The sequence below is a fragment of the Pan troglodytes genome, chromosome 8, assembly GCF_028858775.2.
Source record: "Pan troglodytes isolate AG18354 chromosome 8, NHGRI_mPanTro3-v2.0_pri, whole genome shotgun sequence".
Lineage (NCBI taxonomy): Eukaryota > Metazoa > Chordata > Mammalia > Primates > Hominidae > Pan > Pan troglodytes.
The window spans coordinates 46,044,397-46,072,174 of record NC_072406.2 but is presented as its reverse complement, the minus strand read 5'-3'; the positions used below and the strand labels follow the sequence as shown (position 1 = coordinate 46,072,174).

Below are 27,778 nucleotides of genomic sequence, written 5' to 3'. Positions count from 1 at the left end.
AATATCTCCATGGACCAGCCACTAGAATGAAAGTTCCACCTTTGTCCAGTTCTATGGTAGCAACAGAACATAGCAAGTTAAGGCATAATGGCCTCTGCTCTCTATAATAGGTATGGGCTCACGTTTATTTTCTATGTCAGGCCTTCTAGTGGGTATAATAAAGGTAGACACAATCTTTATTTCTATATGCTGACTAGACGCAAGGGAGAAGTAGTGACCCAGAAAAGACGAGTGGTGGGGGTGGAGTAGATGGTGAATAAGGTTTACAGTGATTCCTACTTAGTAAAGTTCAGTCACATTCTCAGGAGTGCATCTGTCTACAGCTGAGCTGAAACTAGAAGGCGAACAGTGAATAGAACAAGGATCAGAGGCTGTGCCACTGACACAGCAAACACTCCCATTTGTCCCTACAGTGTTCCACAAAAAACAAACCTGAAAAACTGTATTCAAATCTCTGGTGGGGGCCAGGGGTCCAAAAATCTGCATATTTAACCAGTATCCCAGGCAATTGGGGGCACACTAAAATATCTGTGTTCCTTCATGTCACCTGCTCAACAACTCAGAAGGTTGCAAAAAGTAATCCAAGACTCAGGGAGGTTCTGTCAAACAGTGCCTGGGAGAACCAAACTTGAGCCCTTCTGATGCCAGAAATAGACTGTGTTCTTCACTGCACATTGCCACAACCTGGTGGCAAGTCTTTACAATTCTCTGAGCCTTGGCCTCCTCTTGTGTAAAGTGAGAGGTTAGGATTTCTTTTGTGTTTGGTATTTGATCATGACCCGAGGTGAAAGAGTTGTCTGCATCCAAGACAGCTGGATACCAAGGTGCCATTTTGGATCAGAGAAACTTGCACAAACTCTGGGCCAAATGGTTTTACAGTGGTCTCTGACTCTCCCAGACTAATTTAAGATGTATCCCAGAACGATTAGCCTATGGCCCATTTATATCAAGATCCAGCTGAGTTCTAATTGGCACGAGCAACCGCTGGCACGGTACACACAAGTGCTTGCAAAGGTGATTGCCAACAGCCACCCAGCTGCAGCGGAGAGGATGTGGGCACAAACCCTTCAGATTAGGGTGTGTCACTTGAGACCAGGCCAGAGCCATCAAAGCACCCTGTTTTCCTCCACCCTTTCCGACTGCCCCAAGACTGGCACAGGGTTTAGTAAGAGCGAAAGTAACACTTGCCCATGTGGGGACCAACAGTCTTTTCTAGGTTGAGTTTTCTAACTTGAGTGAGGTGCCAGACAGAAAGATGCCACCAGAGAGATTTGGCTCCCCAGTGTGCCATGCAGTAAAGCCTGGCCCTTATGGCCTGCCGGACAGCATTACAACAAGTGACAAGCGCACATTTACTGTCATGGCCTGACTGAAAATCCTTGTCGTCTTAATTTGTCATTCCGAAATATATGAAAACACCTACTTAGGCCACAAAGCCTTCTTTTTTGCCTAATGGTGTTCTAGAAATAAACTGGCAGTGAAGGATACTGCATTGTTACGGGGATGTTGTCAGTTGGTTTTGTTTATCCATTTATCAATGCCATTTTGCAAGAAATAGTCTCTGCTTTTGAGATGACACTTCATACATAACAGGGAGGGCGTGAGTTTTCCTTAACTGCCAGAACATTACATAATATAACATGTCACCAGGCCTCAAATGCAGCAGCAAAGACTCTGTATATAGGTGACTCCAGAGCCAACATGTGCTTAGCCAAAAAAAATGATTCAATGCCTTCAGAATGTGGGATGCAAAATGAGATTCTGCAGGAGTCAGGGGTCAATGGTGGGAGAGTGCGAGAAACAGATCTGACAGCTCCCAAGTTCGGGGCAATCTGTTCTCAGTTAACTAATAGCTGAGAGGGATCACTGAAGGATACAACATTGATACCCCAAAACGCTCCAATCAGTTTCACTATTTGGCCTGATTTTATGTGTCTGTTTCCCATTCCTCCCTAACTCCTTCTTGGGCTGCAGAATCGGCCTCATTTGCAGGTTTGGTTACCAGTTATCAACTTCCACTGTGATAAAGGACAATTAGGATACAACATTGATACCCCAAAGCACTCCAATCAGTTTCACTATTTGGCCTGATTTTATGTGTCTCTTTCCTATCCCTCCCTAACTCCTTCTTGGGCTGCAGAATGGGCCTCACTTGCAGGTTTGGTTATCAGTTATCAACTTCCACTGGGATAAACGACAATTAGGAGGTGGTGGGGACAGGAGTCCTGCCTGTGAAGTCCCAGTTAATCACCAAGCCATACAACCTCCCCTAAAGAGTCAAGAGCGGATGCAGGCTGTTGATGTTTTTCATTCAAAGCTCGCAATGCACCGTTCTGAAAACTCTCCAGCGTAGAATTCAGGAACCCTGAGTTTTCTATCTCTGTCTAGTTCTGGACTGAATGGGCTCAAGTCATCTAGGTAACCTCTCTGGATTTCAGTCTTCTGAAAAGTGAAGCTAAGAGATCTAGCATTCTGCAGAAAAGTACTGGAGATGACTCAGGACTGAAAATGATCATGAAGCCCCTTTGCAAATATCAAAGTGGCGATGAAGCAGTCATGAACTTTGACCAGGAGCCGTCTTTTGTGGGATTGCCACTTTAATCGCTCCTGTTCATCATTAGGACTGCAGCCAGAGTGTGGAAGGAGGTGAGTGCTTTGGTGGTCTTGCTAGGTTGCGGAGCGTGGGCTTTTGTAGATATGCAACAGTGCCCTCTATTGGCATCCGGCATATTTTAAGCCACTGGAGCTGATAAGTCCATTTTCCTCTGCCCTGTGTCTGTACTTCTTAGTGGAGGCCCGGAGAGCTTGTGTGTAAGGGGCTGTGACCAGACTGCTCAGCAAGGGCTTTTGCTTCGCAGAGTGCTGCGCGTACATTAGAAAGCTGCTGAGTGGAAATCTTATTCCCTGGGATTTTAAACAGCCACATTTCCTGGCGTTTGACATCAATGGGACATTTAGCAAATGGAGTGCCAGATGGAGCTCCTGGCTCTATTTTCTGTAAGACACTTGAGAGTCAGAACCCTCCCAATGTTTGCGCTTGATAGGCTTGCCCACCGTAGGGCTGGCCACGGCTCAGTGGATGCGGGGCATTCTGCGGGCTTGCAACGCGGGGAGAGCGGGGACACACAGGATAGCACGTGGCAGCTCGGCCTGCATTGCTACACACAGAAGCATTTCAAGTTCCAGCATCCTTGGTAATTCACTTTAACACTCAGTCACTCACTTCTCTTATGTTATCTGACTTCCTTACAAGCCACATGCAAGAAAACAAATAGTAATTGACTCACACTTTCACAAGCACTGTCTCTCCTGAACTTCTCAAGGCAGTAAGCAAGGCAAACCTCGGTGCCACTGTTTTGGAGATCAAGAAATGGAAGCTTAGATTGTTGAGGGACTTGCCCACAGTTCCATGGTATCACCTTATAACTTATAGAAAAAGCAATGAAATCTCAGATTTTTGTCTAATATCTAAGCAGTGCTCTCTTCCCCACCCCCCACCCCCTTTTGTTTTTTGAGACGGAGTCTCACTCTGTCTCCCAGGATGGAGTATAATGGCATGGTCTCGGCTTGCTGCAACCTCCACCTCCCAGGTTCAAGGGATTCTCCCACCTCAGCCTCCCTAGTAGCTGGGACTACAGACACAGGCCACCACACCCAGCTAATTTTTGTATTTTTAGTAGAGACATGGTTTCACTATGTTGGCCAGGCTGGTCTCAAACTCCTGACCTCGTGATCCACCCGCCTCAGCTTCCCAAAGTGCTGGGGTTACAGGCGTGAGGCACCACTCCCGGCCTCTCTTCCCCCTTTCTATGTGAACACATGTACTTTTATTAAATCATTTTGATTATTTTCTATTAATAATTCACATTTATATGAATCACAGAATTCAAGATTACTATATAGTCCCTAGAAATTGCTTTATTACTCACTATATTTATGAAGGCTCCTAGTAAATCTCCATGGTGATATTTGGAGAGTCTCTGATATATTCAAAGTTGTCCTGTTTTTATACTGAAGGCAGCCGACACTGATCCAGTCAATGAAATCACGATTCTCTGAGAATGAATATTTGGATTTTTTTTTTCTTTTCATAAGGTTGCGTGTCTTTGGTGTTCAGGCAGGTAGATGCCACATTGCTTTATTAAATTGGTGTAATGGAGCATGGATTTTTTTATATTGTCATAGGCAGTGATAATCTAAAATTCTAGAGCTATGATTCATCTCTGAGGATGTTTTACTCATATTGCACAATAACCAAAAAGTATTTAGACCTCAAACAGCGGGTTAACTGGGCATGGCCCTGTCCTTGTACAGTTTGCATGCTGTTATTTTTACAGATGTTCTCCTCAGTTCCCACCTTAATTCAGGTCAGGGGAGTTAATGGGAAATGAAACTGCATCTCCTCTACTTCCCTCCTTCCTGCACGGTTGACTTGAATTATAAACCAACAGCTATGCTCTGCCGGTTGATAACTGAGTTGTTTACCACCTCAACCAGAAGATGCAATGATTAGCTGTTTTTTTCTGGCTTTAGAAAAAGGTTACCTCGTAAATAGATGAGGAGACAATCTGCACATCTGCCCCATCTTACCTTTGACTTAGATACCTACTTCCCTACTGAAACAATAAACCAGTCTCTGGCTGTTGCTGCAGAAGAATCTGCTACAGAAATATCTGTCACACTTTAAAATTGTTTCCCACACACCAAACAAGCTCAACCGCTCTTCTCTTGTTCCAAAACAAAAGCCTTATCCTGTAGGACTCTTTCAACAAAAACCAATGAAGAACACCTTTACTTTTTCAAGTAAAACTAATACTAATGATCACAAAACAAAAACTTGCTCTTTATATTTATTCAACTTCCTCTAGCCGCCCCCTACATTAAACCAAGTGTTTGAGAAGAGTTTCAAGAAATCTTAACTTCAGAAGGAGTTTTAGGAAGTTCCTATTGCAATCTCTGATTAACGTGGAAATCCATTCTCTTGATAAATACTTCCACTAACAAAGAGGCCTCTCTTTAAAAGATTGTCCATTCCTTTTCTGGAGAGTTCTAAAAGAGGATAATCAAAAGGAAAGACCCTTCTTTCACTGGAATTTATGTCTTAGTAAGTGTTCATTTCAGATATATTCACAAGTAAAAAGAGAGTAAACTCTAAGACTCAAAAATGGGCCATTTCTATGAAATAAGGACACAACAGATCGAAGCTGAAAGATTTGATCAACCTTATCAATTGTTGAAAGACAAGTCTTATAGAAGGAAGCTTGGCCAACTCCAAAACTGACTCCTTTCCAATGCTTAGTGATCATCTGGACACACTTGTGGAATGTGACATTTTGGTCTAACACAAGCACAGAATAACATGTAGCATATACCCAAATGAAATGAATCACTAGCGAACGGATCCTTAAAGTCTACAAAAACCAACCACAGGGCTGTAATGAAAGAAAGTGATGACAGACAAGTTATAACATACAGCCAGCCAAATTCCGAACACAGTATTTTGGCTGACTAGTCTTGGACATGGGAAGAATTATGCTGTTCAATTTACAACTTATTAAAGAGGGAAAGAAGTCATCGATACAGATGGCTGGTTCTATATCAAAGAAGACTAGGAGAGGTGATATTACAGAGCTTCTATAGAGCAAACTGTCAAGCAGTACTTAACTCACTTTCCCCCATAACTAATCATTAGAAAAGAATGAATTTTCAAAAGGTTAAAAAAAATTGCAGTGTTCTTAGTAAGCCATGGCTTTGCTCACTTATCTGCAAAAGCCTGGACATGCTGATAGAGTCAGCTTCATTCCTTAGGCAAGGCAATAATTACTTTTTCACATGGTGCATGTTCTCTGCAAGCAGTTGCTCACGACATGTGGAATGAAATGCCTTTGTTAGGGGGTGGGGAGAGTTTATCATAATGTTTTATGCTAGTAGATGAAATCTGCCCCTAAATATAACATAAAAACTACTTTTGATTTACCAGAAGGAACACATGGTACCTTAAGTACAGTCTATGAATATTTTGAACAGTAAGCCTCAAATAGGTAACAGAAGTGTCAAGCATGAGACCAAGAGTCATCTGGGCCTAAATGGACTTTGAAGTTGGTTTTATTACACCATAAATGAAGTAATGTTCACTGTTGCTTTCAGTTGCTGTAATAGAAGAGCCAGAAGTCTTGCGTTGTGGTCCCTATTTTGCTCTTAATCATGTGTGCCTGATTTTGGATAACCTTTCAGAGGCATAAGCTGGCTTATCTATAGAAAGAAGAAAGCTGCATTAAAGTATCTCCAAGATTCATTCAGTCCTTATATTCTATGATTTTTATCTTCTTGGATGGATAACATCACCACCCAGCAGTGGAGAAGAGAAGACATCAGGAATTCTCCTAAGCCTTTGGTCTATGGAGGTCTCCTGGATAATATAGTTCAGAAGAGAAATAGGATGTTAGTCCCCTGACGCCCACATGGGTGTGAATTAATCATCCCACCACTGAGCCATTTGTGACCTTAGAAAAGACTATTAAATTCCTTTCACTTTTATCCATTTGTAAGTGGCAATAACCCATCCAACCAACCGCAGCCCAACCAGACCTCATTTATAAAAATTAATTAGATAACATCTTAGGTTTCCTAGTCCATGGAAGCAAATGTTCTAAAAATGTAACTATTAGGTTGGTGCAAAAGTAAATGCAGTGTTTGCCATTTAAAAGTAATGGTGAATTATCCTCAGCAAACTAACGCAGGAACAGAAAACCAAAAACCACATGTTCTCCTTTATAAGTGGGAGCTGAACAATGAGAATACATGGACACAGGGAGGGGAACAACACTTACTGGGGCTTGTTGGAGGAGGGCAGAGGTGGGAGAGCATTAGGGAAAACAGCTCATGCACATGGGGCTTAATACCTAGGTGACAGGTTGACAGGTGCAGCAAACCACCCTGGCACACGTTTGCCTATGTAACAAACCTGCACATCCTGCACATGTACCCCAGAACTTAAAAATTTTATATAAATAAATAAATAAAAGTAATAGCAAAAACTGAGATTACTTTTGCACGAACCTAATGTTTATTTTTAAAAACAATACATGTAACTAGCAACCTCTTGTGCTGTCATATATAAGCTTTTAAAAAGAATATTTTGAGTGCACTTTGACGCATGATTTAATTACCACTTTTCTTTACAACCGTGAAGCTTCTCACTTTTGTTCTGAATGTACAAACTGTTCATCAGAATAAGTTGCCTTCTTGGGCCACTTCCTTTTCTCTACAGAAGGATTTCGCATGGCGAGCTGGAATTTCCTTTATTTAAGATGCTTGAAAAATCTGGAATGGTCTCATTGATTTATTTCTGGAGTGGGAGTGTCCAACCTAAAGTGTCTCTTCAGCATGTCCGTAATTTCTATTTCACGTATGAAAAGTTAACGCCAAGCAGTTGCTCAGCACATGCTAATCAAAATTTCACAGATATAAAGCCCTGAGTTAGGAACATCCAGATGTATTTCAAAACTGGGTAAAGTGCCCCAGCACATCTCCAGGGTAGCTACGTATATGGTGGGTGGCCACTGGGCTTTAACTGGTGAGTAAAGACTAGCATGAAGGACTCTATGGAAGATTCCATTGAACTTTGCAAGACTCTAGCGAACCATACAATTTCCTTCCTTCTGTTTCAGTTGACTCATCAATCCATAAGGAGTACCCATTTATGTAGAATTTTAATATTTCAGAGTAACAAATTATGCGTCTCCTATTAACATAGCCAGGACAAGATATGAAGCCACCGCTGACTTTTTTATTCAATATTAATTCTACCATAGCCAGTTTTCACCTTTAAAAATCCAACCATAACACAGACCCGAAAATAGATGATTCAGGCCTCTTGTTTTTAATACATTCTGTGGGGGAGTTTTTGGTTAATTTCCCAGAGGTTCACAAAACTAAAAAAATCTTTCCCCATACTAGTTTTAGGAGGAGCCAGCCCAAAAATTTCCTCACGACCCTGAGTTAACTGAGTTATTTCTGGATGTGAAAAATAAATCTGAACATTGTAGTAGAGGGAACCCTAGGGTGATCTTCCCTTAAGACTTTGGAGTTCTCTTCAGAAGTAAGGAGGCAAAAGTAGACGGGGCGGGGGGGCCAGAGTTGAGAGGCAAGTCACAAATGAGTTAGACCTAACACTCAAAAGGAGAAATTAAAGAAAGTAAATTTCTGTTTTCGCTCTGGAATAGGGAAGAGCGAGGAGTCATTGTCTCTGGGTCTTCAAGTTTAGGAAGGACCTTGACACAGGGCGATCGGAAGGAGATGGACTGCACCTCCCTGAGGACGTGTCAGCAGGAAGGAGACACAAAATTACAATACTGGGGGCTTGCATTAGGCACCGAGAAGCGTTTCATGACAGTGAGGGCTGTTAAACACTGGAATGAGGTACCAAGGGACCTTGGGCAATCTCCATTCTTGGCAGGTTGAGAAATTAGATCCTTATCTGCTGGAATCAAAGCTATGGGGAGAGAATTGGGCAACCTCAAGAGACCCCTTTCAAGCCTAAGAATCTCTACCCCGCCACAGTCGGAGGAAAGTCGATAATTTAAAAATGAAGAAGGCTCTCCACTGACTTGCTTATACATTTCCTTTTTCTGTCAAAACGAGAAATTTTTTTTTCTTTTCTGAGAGGATGTATATCCTGAGGAAATTATTATTTTTTATTTGCTTTTGATAAAAATAGTGCCAACCACTTCTGGGTTTTTTGCAGAGCTCACAGGTGGGGGTGAAGAAAGCCTTTGGCAATGCCTGCAATAATAGCTCAATATGAGTCCTCCAAGAGGTCTTCATTAAGGGAGGCCTGAGAGGGCAGAGCCACTCAGTGCTACAGTTTGCAAAAATCCTTAGGATGTTGGCCTGTGTGGCTCCTAAAAAAAAAAAGAAAAAAAAATCCAGCTGCAGGGGGGATTTGTTTTCATAGGGCAGCTACTTGAGGGGTTTGGTCACTGCTGCTGAGCCACAACATTCTGAGTATTGGGGAAAGGATACACTTACATTCAATACGAGTGCTTCTAAGAAAATCGCACTTTTCTTATAAGCTTCCGGATAAGAATTGTGCAAGGACAGTTGTATTGCATCAAAACATGTGGTTTTCACACGCATTGCTGTGCAGATCACAGGATTTTTGCACCTGACAAGAACATCTTGGGGGGAGGACCAAGAAAGAAATTTGAACCCCTCAGCAGACTTCTCTTGATCCGCCCCTTTCACTGTTCCCATACCTTTAGACCAGCCGTGCTAGATTTTGTTAAGTAAAAATGGAGACCCTGACTGCAGAAAGCGATAGAGCCATTCCAGCAAGGAAGGACAGGAATCCATTTTGTCTCTTTTAAAATACAGAGTTAATAGTAACTTCAAGATCGTTTCTGCAGCCTTTTCTGAGAGAAGCTGAAGCAAGTGCCCTTAGGGAGTGATTATTATCTGTTCTCTCGGTTGTTGTTTTGGGTACAATATGTAGTTTTCCCCTGGCAACTGGAAAATTATGTTGTGGCAGGAAGGACATCATTCTGCCTGTCTTGAAATGCTTTTCCCAAGAGATCTCAAGCTGAGGCTGTGTTGATAAAACACACACATAGAGAAAAGAAAATATCTTCCTTCCTTACTTCTTCTCTCTTTCTTATCGTTACACATCTTTGGAAGGGAATAAACTAAATATAGAAATAAAGGACAAGAAAACTGAATGAACACCTAACTTGAAATAGGCAGCTTCTGTCCATGCAGCGAGTGGGCTAAATTATTGCAATTTCTATAAAACTGTTTCAGCACCAAATGGAAATTGGCCCATGTGCAGATTGGGGCAGCTTTCTGCAATCGAACCAATTGAACTTTTTCGAAATTGTACATATACGCACATCCGAAAGCTCTATACAACTGACTGTGTTGTAGCTAAGGACTGGTGAAATCCCCAAGGGAACCAGTTATACTCTTTCTAGGTCTTTCTAACTCTCAAAAGTTGTGTTTTAAACACTTTCTCACTTCTTCCTACGAATGACTTCACTGTTTTATTTGTTGTGCTTACTGGTAACCAAAAATTATTTCAAGGTTCTATCCCAAACTCCCCTACATTTCTGGTGGCTTTGAAGTTACTCCAACGATTCTCTGTTCAGAAAGGTGGCTCCCACTTATCTGTGATTAGAGCATTTTGTGAACAAACGAGGCTGTAGAAATGAGTGCAGTGACGTAAATTCCTACACATGTTTTGGGCAAATAAGTTTATCTGACAGAAATTGTTCTCCTTTCCTCCTCTGAGACCCTGGAACAAGCAGAGGAAAGGGTCTAGGCATTGAACTCCGGTGCACCTGTGATTAAACTTCAACTTGCCATGTCTGAGCTGTGTAACTTTAAGCAAATTGCTTACCCTCTCTGAGCGTTAGGTTCCTCATCTGTCAAATGAAGGTTCAAGTCTCATCCTTACAAGATTATTGTGAAGATTAACTGAGATGATACATATGATGCATGTGGTGTAGAACAGGTACCTGGTGCTATTGATGTTATCCTTTGGTCCATTAGTAAGAACATGTCCCAAACCCAAGCTTGTATCAAGTCCCTTAGAAGAAATTGAAAAGAAGACTCACAAGAATACAAAGGGAAGGATAGATACTGATATTAACAAAATAGGCTCGAAAAAATCCTAAACAATGAGTTCCCTATTTTTCTATCTACCTTCCTGGTCTCTTTCTTTACCTCCTGAATAGTTTGCATGGGTTCCCAGATGCGGACACTGGTTTAACCTCAGCAAGTTGTAACTCTCATTAAAGTGATTCAACTGTTCTGCTCTTTGCTTCCAGAATACTTAAGAATAGCAATGTCCAGATGCTCTCCTAACCAGTTCCCACATTAGCATCTTCCCCGTTCTCTGAAAAAAAAAAAAAAAAAAAAAAAGGTGACCTTTTGACCTGATTCATTGGGAAGGCTGTTGTGAACTTCCTGGGTCAGAGTCGCCTGGGGTCAGTTACATTAATAGCCATCTAAACCTTCCTCTAAACCTTCCTGGGAATTGTAAAAACCTCCCAGATCCATGACAATAATGAGCTTTAAGCGTCCTTCTTCTCATTTCCAAAAGATTGAGGAATTTGGGCTTTACCCAGTAAGCCTGCATTGCACTTTGTCTTCTGACTCCATCAATTTATCATGCAGCATTGGATAATCCAAGAGTTTGTTAAATTCTCTATTTCTACAAAATATTTCCCATTGATTAAATTGTTCATTGAAACCAAGTCTGTCTTCAGAAAGAGTTCTACTGAGACTATATTGATCAGTCTCCAGAGTAATGAGTATATCTACTGAGCACATGCTTCATAGCTGACATGGTTCTAACAACATTCGCTAAATTCACCCTCCTAACATTCTGTGAAGCAAGTGCTTGTGATACAGATAAGGGAAACTGAGGCATTGAAAGTCACAGAGTCACTGAATGGTGGGATGGGGAACAAACTCAGGCTGTCTGAACTCACTCTGATATCCTGCAAAGCAGTTACTAGCACAAACTCTTTCATTCAATTGCTTATGATGGACTGTGCACTAATACTTTAGAGAAACTGAAATGAAACATGAAAAATACGGTTTTAGTTGATGTTTTTCCTAAGAAATGAGGATGAGGTTACTTCACTTTAATATTACACCTACGTTTAATTAGAATGAATGCAAAACTGATGAAAATTCTAGATTTTTCAGAAAGAAGCCTTTTTTTTTCTGTTTGAGCCAAATCACTATAATGTCTATTTCCAAAAGCCAATAGTGAAAAAGTTCTCCCCAAAGTGAAGAGATCCTATAGAAATTTAAAACCATAATTAGGAACAAACCATAGCGGTCATTTCCATTTGCTGTGGCAGCTATTCAACTGCGGTATACAGATTTCATCTCCACCTAGAAAAAGTGAGTTCTAGCGTCTTACTGCTTTGAGGAAACCAGTGAGATGGGAGAGTTCCCTGACCCCCTTGTGGGACCTGCGACAGTGGGGTGGGGGGCGGCTCATTTTGCTCAGCAGAGCTTAAACCCCTTGTGGGAGGAGGAGCATGCAGGTGAGCGGGTGAAAGAGCCAGGGTGAGTGTCTTTAGGTGCCAGCAGGAACTAACCCTGTACTGGTCCACAGCAGCCTCTAGGGGTTGCCCCCGACCTCTGGAGCCCCAGAGGGCATGTGTTGCAAACAATTCTCTTTTAGTATTTGCCGTCCACGGATGGCTAAGTGTTAACCAGCTCAGTGGAGAATCACGGTGGCATACACCCTGCCCTCTTGGTACCCTGATTCTTGTCCAGCATCCAGGAAGAATCAGGTCACACGGACTTGAAGGATGGTGAATGCAGAGGTTTTACTGAGTGATGGAGGTGGCTCTTAGCGGAGGGGAGCTGGAAAGAAGATGGTGCCGAAAGAAGGTGATCTTTCCCTGAAGCGCGGCTGGAGTCATGCCTTCTGAAGTTAAGCCACCTCTATCCATAGTCTCTAACACTCAGTTGCTCCTTCTCCTCTCCATGTTCAGCTGCTTGACTATCTGCCAGCTGAGGTCTGGGATTTATATGGGCACAAGATGCGGGGGAAGGGACAAGGAGAACCAAAAAAGTAACATTTGGGCTGAAAAACAAGGATAACCGTTGTCATTTAGGGCCGCGGTTTCCAGGCCTGAGGGTGAGGACTTTCCCGGGGAACCACCCTCTTCTACCCAGTATTTCCCCACCTCCTGTCCATATCACTAGTATGGGAATTGTATGGAAAATTTTAAGCCTCTATTAAGTTGGCAAAGCGATTTAAAAATCAACTCCTAAGCACTGAATTTTCCCAGGCTTTGTCTTGTTCTGGCTGACCGACTACCTGTGATCTAACAACTCTCCTTGTGAGCCACAGAAGCTCTCTATGACATTTTCAGTGCAGGTGCCTGAACCTCGGATGGATAACCAGTGCAACTAAAGATTTAAGGGCATTTCCTTTTTGTCTGTTTGTTTGTTCGTTTTGAGACAGTCTCACTTTGTTACCCAGGCTGGAGTGCAGTGGTGTGATCTCGGCTCACTGCAACCTCCGCCTCCCAGGTTCAAGGGATTCTCCTGCCTCACCCTCCGGAGTAGCTGGGATTACAGGCATGTGCCACTACACCTGGCTAAGTTTTGTATTTTTAGGAGACATGGGGTTTCACCATATTGGCCAGGCTGATCACGAAGTCCTGGCCTCCAGTGATCACCTGCCTCAGGCTTCCAAAGGGCTGAAATTATGGGTGCTTCAAGGACATTTCTGATGTGCTGAATACACCTATGGAAGAAGGAATTCCTGGATCCTAATAAATAATGAATATTTATTTTAAATGAATTACTCATCTGCAGTGTTGAAGTTGAGCTTGAACAGTGCTAGCTATCAGTTTGTGTTCAGTAGGTTAAAAATCCCCCTCAAAATGTCCTGGTATCTTCAAGTGTGGCTATACTAGATCCATGCTTAAGGTCTGCCCTCTGTGTGCAGTCTAAGAGTGCGTTGTTTTTTCTCCTCTGCTTTTAAAAGTCACGCACATGCTTTTAAAAGTACATGTAGAAAGTACGTCAAATAACAAATATTCCAGCCATAAATTCCATTTTCGATATTTAACCCATGCTGGTGAATATAAATTTAGTATTTTTCACATATATCTTGTACCATATAGTACCAGTTGTTTAATAACAATTTGATATTGTTAAATAACAGTGTATTGTGAATATTGTCATGTTATTAAATATTCTTCTATTTCATCATTTTAATGACTGACCTATGTCCTATCACATGAACATGCCTCAATTTTATTTCACAAACCCACTATAAGTGGATGTATTTGTTATTTATTGTGTATAATAAATTAGCCCAAATTTAACAGCTTAAAGCAGCAAGCATTTATGATCTCACAGTTTCTGTGGGTCAGAAATCCAAGAACAGCTTAGCTGGGTCCTCCAGCTCAGGGTACCTCACAAGGCTGCAGTGCAGGTGCTGGCTGGGGCTGTTGTCATCTGAAGGCTCAAACCAGGAAGGATCTGCTTCTGGGTTCACTCACGTTCCATTGGCAAGCTTCAAGTCTTCACTGTCTTTTGGCTAGAGACATCAAGTCCTTGTCATGTGGGCCACCCCATAAGGCTGTTTACAACATAGGATGTGCCTTTCCTCAGATGAGGATTCCAAGAGACAGAATGTGAGAGAAGATACCCCTAATGGAAGGTGCAGTCTTTTCATATCTTCATCTTGAAAATGGCATACCATGATTTTTGCCATATTCTAGCTGGTAGACATTAGTAACTAAGGCTTGTCCACATTCAAGTGAAGAGGACCATATACCAAGGCATACATACTGGAGACAGGGATCACAGAGGACCAGCTTAAAGACAGACCACCACAGTGGGCATTGAGGTAACACATACATGCATGCACAGTTCGGACACTAATAAAAGGGAAATATTTTTCTGAGTAGCTTAGAGGAAGTGACCAGTTGAAGTTTTCAAGACCTGATGTTTCAGCCATTAAATGAAAACAGCAGAAAACTCATAATGGCATTTTTCAAGTCAGCTTGGAACCTGAGCCAGAAAAATCACCTGTCAATGGACTATTTTGTGGACATTTTCCAGTGTGGTGGTGGATTTAAAGACGTAAGTTCTGCACCACTTCACTTGTGTCTTCCCCCTAAACAAAGCATTCATCACACCAGCCAGGGGGCTCATGTCTTCATCGGGCCATCTTGGCAATGGGAGAACAGCCTGTGTAGCCTGGCACTGAGCTTTCCCATGGCCCAAATGCAGGCTTTTCCAGTCTTCTCTCTACACAGTCTGTCTGGTCCATGCCAATGATAGAGGCAGGAGGAAGAGAACTCTCCTAGGCAGACAGGGGAAGGTCCCTGGAGAACCTCCAACCTGCCAAGGTCATTGTGCACAGGGAGCTTGCCTAAACATGCCCGTGGTGAAAAATTTCATCCCTTAACACATGCACAGTAAGGGAAATAAATCAGTATGAAGTGGCTCAGACTAAGGTCCCACATGTGCACTGAAAGGACAGGGTGGCGCCTCCAGGAATTCATGCCTTATACACATAGGGAACCCAGCCCCATCACCAGATATGTAAAAGCCCTTGTAGTCAACTGTGAACGGGCTACCAAGAACCTTCTTTCAGGACCCTCTCTTTGCTGAGAGCTTTCCTTTCACTTAATAATTCTATTCCACTCATTCTCCAGTGTCCACGTGCCCAATTCTTCCTGGTCGTGAGACAAGAACCCCAACCTAACTGAGCTAAGGAGCAGAAAAACTGCACCACCAACACTAAAAACAATGTCTTAGTATTCTCTTTCTCTCCACCTATTTGTATCTTATCCATCCTCTGAGTTCATCCCAAATTAGCAAAAACCTCCATTCTACTTTATCTCTGTCACAACTCCTAAAATTGTTCCAGCAATCACTCAAGTATGTACTATGGTTAGAGGACTCCGGAACTCAGAAGACTGGAAGAGTAAGACTCCAGACAGTGAACAGAGTAACAGAAAGAGAAACAGTAATATCCACATAAACAAGAGTGGCTTATGCAGCAATGACAGCATGCCCAGTACCACCTGGGAGAGGCATTGAGCTGATAAAGCGTTTGAGAAGAGCTCATCTTAAAACAACAGGAAACGCTCAGTGAGGCTCAGGAATGAGGAAAGCAAAATATCCAAGAACGAAATATTCATGGTCAAGATGAAGCCCTAGACCTGGACTGAATCATTGATCACTAAGAGGAGCTGGCCCTGGTCACAATGGAGAAATATTGAAATATTAGATGTAAAAGAACACATATCTGAACATAACATATGTAATCAACCACACGTTTCTATGTTCTTTAATCAGATAAATGTTTGGCTCTTCTCAGAGCCAAACACTTATTTTTCTAAATTGCTAAAGTGAAAAATCTCTGTTGAATCCAAAACACTGACTCTGTTAGAAGTCATCTTCTAGGAGTCCAGGCACAGAGAAGTGAGTTACATAAATGGCCCCAGAACACCTCCATCAAGCTGTGACTCTCACTCTTCCCTGTCAGTTCCTCTGCAATGTAAATCCATCCATATGGAGGCACAACTGACTGTACATGACTGGGGAGAAGCAAACAAGGTAGCCTCTCGGTCCCCGTATTGCTTAGAAGAATAGCAACAGCTCAAGAGCTGATTGAGTGCAACTACCGCAAGCAATCATAGAAGCGTGTTGACTTCTCTTCAGTCCCTGGACATGTAAGACCATCCAGATTTGCCTGAGGACTGCAGGATTTCTGAAGATGGCCCCCACATCTGGAAGCTCTTTTTCCTGAAGGCCTTTCAGAAACCCCCACAGCTATGGGACAGAGTTCTCCATCCTGTGTGTATTTCTTGTCTACCTTCTATTTTTATAGCACTATGTTGGGTACCATGAGAAAAGCAAAAAAGAATCAACTAGAGTCCTTGTCATAGTGCTTATCATCCCGCTGACAAAACAAAACACATTAACCTTCAAAATGAAGTGGCCCAGCCTGAGCAATGTGATGAAACCCCGTCTCTACCAAAAAAATACAAAAATTAGCTGGGTGTGGAGGTGTACGCCTGTAGTCCCAGCTACTTGGGAGGCTGAGGTGGGAGAATTTCTTGAGCCTGGGAGGCAGAGGTTATAGTGAGCTGAAATCGCGCCACTGCACTCCAGCCTGGATGACAGAGTAAGACCCCACATTAAAAAAAAAAAAAATGATGTGGCATAGGCTGCAGTGTACGATTAAGTACTGAAAGAGTAGGTGATCCATCAACGGGGTGCCATGTTGTTAACCTGCACTCTAGTCTGCTGGCCACACCTCAGCGCACAATGACATGAGTCAGGATGCAGGTACACTAGGGCTAAAATCAACCCGAGGCATTTATATGTGTATAAGCAACTGAGAAAAGCAGCTAACAGAAAATGGAGGGGAGTCCAGGAATGAGGGGGAGCACCCTACCCACTTCTACCTCCCACCTATAGGATGCTAGTGCCTTGATTTCCCCTAAGTGCAGCCCTTTGTTGGGTAAGACTCTCTCATCTCTTTTCATCCCCCACCTCGTTACAGGAAAGAGTGTTATTTAAGTTCTTTTTATTTTTTTCTCAGTGTATTTCAGTTCTGCTTCTTGCCTTGTTCTAGCTTAAACTCATTAAACATAATTTAAAATATTTTACCTTACCTCTTTATTCATTTAGTTCTTCAAAGTTTCCCTTCCCCACTTGTGTTTTATTATCACCTCTGCATTCTAATCATGTTCCCAGCTGCAAATATCATCACACAACCTTGTTTTAGCGATAGGTTTCCTTTTCTTTTATCCTCTAATTGGAACTTACCTTCAAAATCTTCCAAGATTCCTTCCTGCAGGCCCCTAGTTTTATTACTAGCCAGCGTTCCCTCGGATTCACACCCTTTCATGTTAAATCTTTCTCCCTTCAGGAAGCCAAACACTGGCTTTTCCTTTAAGCTTCTCTCTCTGTTCCATTACTCATTTCTTAGAAAGACCTGTTTTAGAACCCGAGGTTTACTGTAAAATGTACGGCTAAGTTGTGATGAAAACCAGCTTGTTTCTATAGGATGAAATAATACAGAGTGCACCTTGACTCAACCATGTAGTTAGATACCTAGGAAAGAGGGTTGAAAGCAAAAAGAACAAAGTTGCTGTTAAAAAAGAAAAAGAAAGAAAGAAAAGAAACTTACATTTGATTATAATGGTGCCCTATGTTATTTTTTTCTAAATAAGAAATTAAAAATAGAAATGTGTTTGTTCCATGATTCTTTAGTGAGCAGTAGCTGGTTGGCAAGGAACAATCGGCTATTGAACTCTCCACATAAAGAAAGACAAGCGTGAGCATGTCAGCCCCAGACTCAAGGAAAGGCCATAAATGACTGTCTCCTGTGAGAGGCCATCTTGGGAACAATGAGGAACTTGTCCTGGTCTGGACTAGCTAAGTGCCTTCCAGTAGTAGTGACTGCCAGGATGGGCTGTAGGAGCAACAAAGAGGGAGTCAATCTTCTCAGTTATTCTGTTGGAATTTCCTTATGCTGAGAAAATGAGCTGGGAATCTATCCTGAGGAGGCAACTTTGCTGCAGTCAGAATTAAATATTCAGAAAAGCAGAGAGGGTAGGACTAGTCTATGACATGAATTCTAAGAAATTCCTGAACATGGGGAAGGAGTGGGCCTAAGTGCTAACTGATTTTGCAATTGCACTTACCCGGAACCAAATATATTCTAACCATTTGAGATTTCAGAGTCTGAAAACTTGACACAAAATAATCATTGGGTATTTATGTATGTATGTATGTATGTATTTATATTCATTTAGAGATAGAGTCTGGCTCTGTGGCCCAGGCTAGAGTGCAGTGGCATATTCCTAGCTCACTGCAGCCTCTAACTTCTGAGCTCCAGCCTCAGCCTTCCAAGTAGCTGGGACTATAAGTGTATACTACTATGCTCGGCTGATTTTTAAATTTTTTGTAGAGATGGGAGTCTTGCTATGCTGCCCAGCCTGGTCTTGAACACCTGGGATGAAGTGATCCTCCCAGCTCAGCCTCTCAAAGCAGTGGGATTCCAGGTGCAACCCACCACTCCTAACTCGATATTCTTTAACCATTATAAACAATTTCCCTTTAATAATTGTGTGAACTCAGAAGGAAAATAGAGTGCTGAAAAGCTCATAAGTCATAGAAAGAAATTCATCGGTAGTATTAATGGAGGTGCAAAAGCCCCAAATTAGTGGGAAATAGTGTGAGCTACTGAACTGTGATGCCAACCATCATAGAAAATTTTCTGAACTAAGTGGCAGGGCTTCCATATCTAAGGGCATCACTTGGATCCTTTCTAACCACACTAACCCAGACCCTGTTTCCGTCATGGAATTAGCATGCAGTGGTGGTCTTATGAAAGCCATAGTCAGCTTGTTTAGATTCTCTTTCTTGACCATTGGAATCACAGAAAAGAAACTTACACATAGTGGCTGTTTGATAAATAAGTATGAATGACTGGATTTTTCATCAGCACCATAAACTAGCCAGTGTTTTGTTTTGTGCCCAGATGGCTGTATTTTGTTAGACTGTACTAACAGTTCTAAAGAATGCAATGATTCCACCGAAGGCTGTGATTCTGTGAAGTGAAACTCCAAGAATGCATCACTCATTCCAGCATTCAACCAGGCATCGTTTCTGTTCTTACAGATTCTCACAGGGTGTCAGGGGTTTGGCCATCTAGAAGTAGAAGACCTCTGTGCTAGGACTGCAAGAAGATCCAGTCTCGGAAGCAGAGGAGATGGACAAAGAGCTCAGCAATGTGTGATGCTCTAGGCAAGCAGTTGGCAATGAGATTCAAGGCAAAGAGGGGAGACCAGGCACAGTTGCTCATGCCTGTAATCCCAGCACTTTGGGATGCTGGGGCCAGGAGTTTGAGACCAGCCTGGGCAACATAGCAAGACACCATCTCTACAAAAAAAAATTAAAATTAGCAGGGCATGTTGGTGCACACCTGTAGTCTTGGGTACTCGGGAGGCTGAGGCCAGAGGATCACTTGAGCCCAGAGTTCAAGGCTGCAGTGAGCTGTGACTGCAGCACCACACTCCAGCTTGGGGGACAGAGCAAGACCCTATCGCTTAAAAAAAAAGGCAAAACAGGAAGTGCCCCAAGAGTGAAAAACCTCAGGGTGGAAATTTCTATGCATTACTGTCACAAAAATAAAAAGGCAAGCCATAGACTGGGAGAAAATATTTGCAAAAAGTATCAAATAAAAGACATACCTAGAAAATAGAAACAATTCTCATTATTCAATAATGAGACCAAAGACTGAATTTTTTTAAATAAGCAAAAGATTTGAACAGATACTTTACCAAAGGGGTTATACAGATGGCATTTTAGGTACATGAATACATAGTCTTTAGTCATCGGGGAAATGCAAATTAAAACCACAATGAGATACCACACCACTCCCACCCACTGGAATGGCCAAAATTAAAAAGACTGATCTATGAAGTAATAACAAAAATGTGGAGAAACTGAAATTGTCACATACTGCTAATGGGAATGTACAATGGTGAAACCACTTTGGAAAACAGTTCAACAGTTTCTTACACAGTTAAAGATACACCCACCGAATGATAAGGTCTAATGGTTAGAATCTTGAGTGGAGAAATGTAATTGTATAACCACACAAAGAATTGATTGACCAATGTTCATAGTAGCTTTATTTGTAATAGCCAAAACTAGAAATAATCCAATGTTCAGCAATAGGTCAATGGATAAACAATTGCAGAATATTCATACAGTGGCATGCTATCCAATGAGAAAAAAGAAATGGACTATGGATACACATAACCATATGAATCAATCTCAAAATAATTATATCAATGAAAGAAATCAGACAAAATAAAGAGTACATCTTGTATGATTCGTTTATATGAAATTTTAGAAAATGCAAATTTACCTACAATGATAAAAAGTATTAGGTTGGTGCAAAAGTAATTGCATTTTTTTGCCTTTTTTTTTTTTGGCAAAAACTGCAATTACTTTTGCACCAACCTAATAGATCAGTGGTTCCCTCGAGGGAGAGGTGAGGGGAAAGAGAGAGAACACAGGGGCACCAGGAAACTTGGGGAGGATGAAAATGTTCTTTATCTTGGTTGCACTGATGCCTTCATGAGTGTATATATATATAAGGACAAAATTTATCAAATTTTATACTTTATACATGTGCAGCTTTTTGTACTTCAATTGTACACAATGTAGTATTTTTTTAAAGAAATGGAACATGTCTTCAGACTCTCCATTATTAAACCACAAAATCTAAAGTTGTTTTAATTCAAAAGTTCCAGTGTAAACTCACATGAAATATGAAATCATTATTGAGATCTGAAAAAATAGTTAAATTAATCTACTATGCCACAGAATATAGGAGCTATCTGAGTCCATTTATATTTACATGATGAATTAGATGAAAGGAGTGTTTGGATGGAGCGAGAGACAACAAATTAAAACTTGGTTCACAACAGTGAACCAGGCAAATGACCTAACCTGTAAAGACCTGGGTTAAGACTCCAGCACCACTGATTGATTGCAAGCTAAGGGAGCTTTACCAATTATCTCAACATCTATGGGGTTGAAGAGTTTTAATATAATTATAATGTAATCTAAAAATGTCTACAACATAGGTGGTACTGAGGCTCAAATGAGAAAATAAATGTGAAAGTTTTTATAAAACTTTAAAGCAGCTGGGTGGCTCATGCCTATAATCCCAGCACTTTGGGAGGCTGAGGTGGTTGGATTACTTGAGTTCAGGAGTTCAAGACCAGCCTGGGCTGCATGGGCAGAGAGACCTCATTTCTACCAAAAATACAAAAAATTAGCCAGATATGGTGGTGCACACCTGTAGTCCCAGCTACTTGGGAGGCTAAGGCCAGGGGATTGCTTTAGCCAGGGAGGCAGAGGTTGCAGTGAGCCAAGATGGTGCCACTACATGCCAGCCTGGGCAACAGAGTGAGACCCCATCTCAAAATAGAAGAAGGAGAAGAAGGAGAAGGAGAAGGAGAAGAAGACAAAAACCTTTAAAACATATAAGAATGTAAACCAAAAAAATTCTAAGCCCCCCAACCAACCAAATGGATCTCCCTTTTGGCAAAAATGATTCCAAAGAAACCTGAAAAACTAGTTTAGACCATGATCGGAAGTGGGGGCCGTTGGACATGGCTGATTATATTCTCCCCCTTTTAAAGATCTGAATAGCAAGCATTTGCCATCTATTGTATCTAAGGGCTGCAACCTATGAGACTTCATCTACATAATAAAAACCTTGGTTTCTACAGCCCGTTATCTTAACCCAGACACTCTTTTCTATTGATTCCCAGTCTTTAGATAATAACTTAACTCTTCAAACCAATTGCTAATCAGAAAATCTTTAAATCTACCTATGACCTGGAAGCCCTTTTCCTCACCACCTCCCCCACAGCCCCACATTGTCTTGCCTTTCCAGACCAAACCAATATGTACCTCACATGTACTGATTGATATCTTATGTCTCCCTAAAACATATAAAACCAGGCTGTAACCCAACTACCTTGGGCACATGTTCTCAGGACCTCTTGAGGCTGTGTCACAGATCATGGTCCTTACATTTAGCTCAGAATAAATCTCTTTAAATATTTTACAAAGTTTGGCTATTTTCATCAACAAGAATTAACAACCATATTCTGATTATAATAATTACTGTATGCCTGACAGCATCCTGAGAACTTTTCCTCATGCAATCTTTCCAACATCCTTCTTGAAAAAATTCCATGACTTCTCCTCCACTGTGGACCAGCACAAAAGGGCTTCTGAGAGTTTTGGTAATTTGCTATGGGCATAAATCTAATGCCTTGTGGAGCTGTGGCTTTCTGAGACCCAGGTCTTGCATACTTCACAGGCCATAATTGTGAGCATTACATGAGTGTCTTCTCCTCTGATTTATGTATGGAGGGACTCCAAATATATAAGAAGATGCTACCACACCCTGGGAGATTGGATTCCCCACTGCGCTGGCTTTCTCAAGCTCTGTGGAATGTGATGTTGGCTGGAACTTATCATGAAGAGCTTTGCTGTAAAACAGATCTGGGGTAAAGTGGGTCTTAAAAATCCTTTCTCTATACATCCATGTAGATAGAGACCATCTCCATTAACAGAAGAGGGAATGATGCCATTCTTATAAAGAAGCTGTACTGCGGGCACATTTATTCCTAAGTTGATAGTAGCCATTTTAACTATGAAAAGGATCTGCCCAGTTGAAAGAGGGGCTGCCTGTGGAGCACAGCTGGATGGGGGAAGCAAGGTTTTCTGCTGGGACACCTGGCTTTGTTTATCAGGGGCTTTATTGAGACTTCTCTGTTTCATCACCCCATTCATTTCCTACCCATTCTTCTATATCTCTGCTTTTCTTTTGCAAACGTTTTTCCCTCTCCTCTTCTGCGTCTTACTGTCACAATGATCACTCACTGATAATTTAATCAAATGCGTCTAATGTCTTGAACTGACAAGTGAAATAGTCTCACAAAAATAAAATGGGGAAATGAAAATGAATAGTAGCTTAAAATGATATCTAGCCAACTTTCAATTTCCCCGTTACACTGACAGAAACAGAGAACACAGTAGCAAGAAGATACTCCAAAGAAATTACTTAAAATATCACTTTACCTCTCTCCCTAATCACCTGTTTAGCAAATGATAATACCTAATTTATTAAACTGTTACTTCATGAGTTTCAAAATGGGCAAATAATTAATATGAGATAAAGGGAGAAATTAAGCAAAAAGAGATATAAGACAATTTATATGCTACACTATGCTATATACATACTATGTTATGTATAATTGTACATGTTTAATATATAATTTTCATTATATATCACAGATAATTACATTTCATATATTATATGCTAATATGCTAATATGTGACATATTATGGTATAGAATAATTATATTATGTATCAAATGTGTGTGTGATATGTATTTATGCATTTTTAGTCTGAAGAGTAAAATTGCATCATAAAGATTCTTACTGAATTTCCTTGATTTGATAAAATCACGAATTTTCAAGTGCATATGTTCCAAAGTGCTGTTCTGTTGATATAATAGGAAAAAAAACCCTATTATCACAAAGGAATTGTGCTGTATGTACAGTTAACTCCAAATCATTATTTCACCCTATATAGCATTATTTTTGAGATTTGACACAATTTTCCAGAGGAAAAATTTTAAATGCAAGAATTAGATCTTACCCTTTAGGACAACCTGCTTGCTGTCTCCCAGACAGTGTATCTTATTTCACATGTGCCCTGTATATTATGGAATTGCCTCCCTTGGAAAAACAACCAGAAAGCCCCAGAAGCACGTGGTAGAGGTAGTCAGGTTCATCTCCAAGTAACAAAGGAAGCTGAGATCTGGGTTAATAAAACAAGCCCAATTTAGTCTGCTCTTGTTTGGAAATTTCACCTTCAAAGGTGTTTTCTGGCTTGAGTTAGATTTAATTTTCTGGGTATAAGTAGTGGAAGTTGTTTAGATATCCAGCATTTAGTAGACTCCTTTGTGTATTTGAGAAATTCCCTAATTAGGTCTTTGTATTAGTCTATTTTCATGAAGCTGATAAAGACAATTTACAAAAGAAAGAGAGGTTTAGTCAACTTACATTTCCACGTGGCTGAGGTAGCCTCACAATCTTGGCAGAAGGCAAGGAGGAGCAAGTCACATCTTACATGGATGGCAGCAGGCAAAGAGAGAGAGCTTGTGCAGGGGAACTTCTCTTTTTAAAAAACCATCAGATCTCATGAGACTTATTCACTATCACATGAACAGTACAGGAAAGACCCACTCCCATAATTCAGTCACCTCCCACCGGGTTCCTCCCATGACTCACGGGAATTGTGGGAGTTACAATTCAAGATGCGATTTGGGTGGGGACACAGCCAAACCATAGCAGTCTTTGTGGGAGATGAGACCTGCTCCCACTAGTGAAGCTAGAAGAAGTAGATTACCCCCTTTTTCCACCTCCCAGTCATAAAGTAGGCATTGTGGCCTGGGCTCAGCCAGTTTGGTTTTAAAACTGAAGCTGGTGATCAGAGTGGAGCAGGAGACATCAACTCTGGCAGCTGCAAAGCCCACACTGCCTGGCCTCAGGGGAAGCAGTGCTGAGGTCAGCAGCAGCCAGCTGCGGCCTGCTTAGCATGTGCTGGGCCTGGCCTTGACTGTGATTTCAGCTATCCAGCTTCTGTTGTTTTCTGCTGTTCAGTTCCTGCATCTTTGCTCATCAGTATCATCCATTCAATTTCACTCTGGTTTAAGTCAAAGGGAGTTGGTTTCTCTTACTTAAAACCAAAAGCCCTGAAAGAATACTACAGATATATCTTTTTCACAAACTTGTGTTTTGTCCCAATGCAACATTTGTTTCCATAGTCTTATTTATTCTATGTAGAGCTAATCATAACTCAAACAGATTGTGGTCTGGGAGTAATATCTGAACTAATAAAAATACTGAATTATGCATTTTTTCTAAATGCAGTATTACTCCCTTCAAATGTATGAAATGATTGGAATGAGCTTATTCTAGTTCCTGGAGGAAAATTATGTCAAAAAATTCAATAAAATGAGCTCTGTTTAGCAAATAAATGACTTGTTAACAAAGAGAGGCTCCTATGGTTTTAAGAGTATGTTGAAAGTTTGGTATCTCAGGAAATTATAAATATCCAGTGGCCTATATTGTTTGTGATACTAATTGAGTAAACAGAACCTCAGACGCTGGGATTTGCCTTCAAGGAAATCAATGGGAAAGAAATCAAGATCGTCCCCATTTTCAAACTCTTCTTCTGGATTAAGACTTTGGTTCCTTTGCTGAGGATGTGGAGATGTAGGAGAAGTAGGGGGATTCTTGTTTAAAATGAAGATATTCCTGGATAATTGATGTATGAGTAAAGTGTTAGGGGATTAGGTTGCTATTCATTATGAAAGTAAGTTAGAGGAAATGGGACATAAGAGAGCCATGTTTTGAAAGTAGAGTGCTGGGTAATAGCCAAGAGATAGTCCCAGCCTGGGGCCACAAAGGGACAGTGTGAAGACCCTGGACATAAAGGAGAGATGGGGAAGCTGGGAGGGCAAGAAGACCTTCAAGTGGGGTGCGGAGGGGGGAACAAAAGGCTAACTATGATCTTCACTATTTTGTCCAGTTCAGTTCAGTTCCGTTGATGCCAGAATTCCTACCCATTCTGAAGCAGCGGAACTTAGTTAACAATAATTTGTTATGATGTGAAAAAGGCCCCATTCTGCATTTTAAGACAAGTTAATAAGGTGGGGTGCAATGACTCACACCTGTATTTCCCAGCACTTTGGGAAGCTGAGGTGGGAAGATCGCTTGAGCCCAGGAGTTTATGACCCGCCTGAGCAACACTGCGACACCCTATCTCTGCAAAAAATAAAAAATTAACTGGGTGTGGTGGTGCTTACTTGTAGTCCCAGCTACTCAGGAGGCTGAGGCAGGAGGATATCCCTTGAGCCCAGGAGTTAGAGGCTGCAGTGAGCCATGACCATGCCACTGCTTTCCTGGGACACAGAGCAAGACCCTATCTCTCTTAAAAAAAAAAAAAAAAAAAAGAAGAAAAAAAGCAGTTTATAGGAAGATTGGTCTATCCCCTCAGCTTTTTAAGGTAAGCTTTTTTTAATGTTCAACCTAAATAACCTTTTATTCTCAATTTATTTTACCATTTAGGCCTCTAAATTGTGATTCAAATATGCTGGCATTTTGCCTCAGAAAAGAGCACATTTAGTCCCTGGGCTGGCCAAGAAATAAATAGTTGAGGTCTACCTTGTTTCTGTTTATTGCTGCTATTGTTGCTGCTGCTACTTTACATTTTCGCCTCCTGAATCTATCCTTCCAGATCACTGATCATTTCTGAGACTCTTTCTGAAATTTGCTGCAATCTGTCAATATCTCCCCAGCCCTTTACAAATGTCTCTCATTTGTTTTTTCCCTTGACTCACCTGTTTTGTAAGAAATGAGGGAAGCTTGAATATGAGTGCCTGTCAAGCACAGAGACGCAGCAAGACTCTAGATGCTAGAAACATAACAAGCCAGATTCTCCCAGGGACTAACTGTGCTCCCTGAAGTGAAGCTCATGTCGCCTTACCCGAGAATGCATAGACTCTCTGGTGGGTCAATGTCAGGTAAACACTGGTAGGATGATGTGAGGATCTGTACGGCGTCCCATTGGGAAGGGGAAGTGGGACGACTCAAAATCTCCATGGTTCTTGGAAACTGCAACTTTAAGCAAAACGACAAATAATGAAACCGATTTGACCACAGGCTAATTGATAAAACAAGAGTTAAGAACCTATGGCCTATTTCTGATCACAAAAACATGACCGAGCTTCCATAAAGACCCAAAACACTTCTAAAACTAAACATTGAAATAAATGTGAGCCATACTTAACATTTAAAAAAGATGAATCAAAACAAGTAACACAACAAGTTCCCCATTTATTCCAGTTCAGAGTCACGGGCAGTGCAGACTGGAAGACAGGGGCCTAGAGTTCAGTTACTCCTGCCTTGGCCTTTGCTGGGAATGAGATTATCAACCTTTCAGTGTTCTTATCCACCTCAGAGGGTGGCTGCAAAGATGCAAAAGATTATTTCAATATCTTTCTAAGCAAATATTGCCCAGTGGAAAGTGTAAGGGCTATGGCATCAGCAGACTTGAGTTTGAATCCCAGGCATTCTGTAGCTAAATGACTTCAGTCAAGATCTAAGCCTCTGCTTCTTTGTCTGTAGAACAGGGATAGTACCAGCATCATACGGTTTTTGTGAATATTAAATAAAATAATGTGTAAGGTGCCTGGCACATTTGAGGTACAAAATAAATGCTAGCTCTTTTTTAAATATAATTTCAACTTTTATTTTAGATTCAGAGGGTACATGTGCAGGTTTGTTACATGGGTATATTGTGTGATGCTGAGGTTTGGGGTTCAACTGATCCTGTCAACCAGGAACTAAGCATAGTATCCAATAGTTAGTTTGTCAACCCTTGTTCCCTTCTCCCACCCCACCAAGTAGTCCCCAGTGTCTATTGTTGCTATTTTTATGTCCATGAGTATCCAATGTTTAACTCCCACTTATGACTGAGAATATGTGGTATTTTTTTTCTGTTCCTGCTTTAATTCACTTAGGATAATGGCCTCCAGCTGTATCCATGTTGTCCCAAAGGACATGATTTCATTCTGTTTTATGGCTTTGTAGTATCCCATGGTGCATA

General features: G+C 41.3%; 1 long non-coding RNA gene across 1 annotated transcript in view; it reads left to right on the top strand.

Moving 5' to 3' along the window:
• Nucleotides 1–2,309: 2,309 nt before the first annotated feature.
• Nucleotides 2,310–27,778, top strand: part of LOC129136273 (uncharacterized) — a 42,688-nt gene continuing 17,219 nt past the window's right edge. The window contains exon 1 of the long non-coding RNA XR_008537767.2: nucleotides 2,310–2,646. This is a non-coding gene — a long non-coding RNA (uncharacterized LOC129136273). The remainder of the gene's footprint in view (nucleotides 2,647–27,778) is intronic.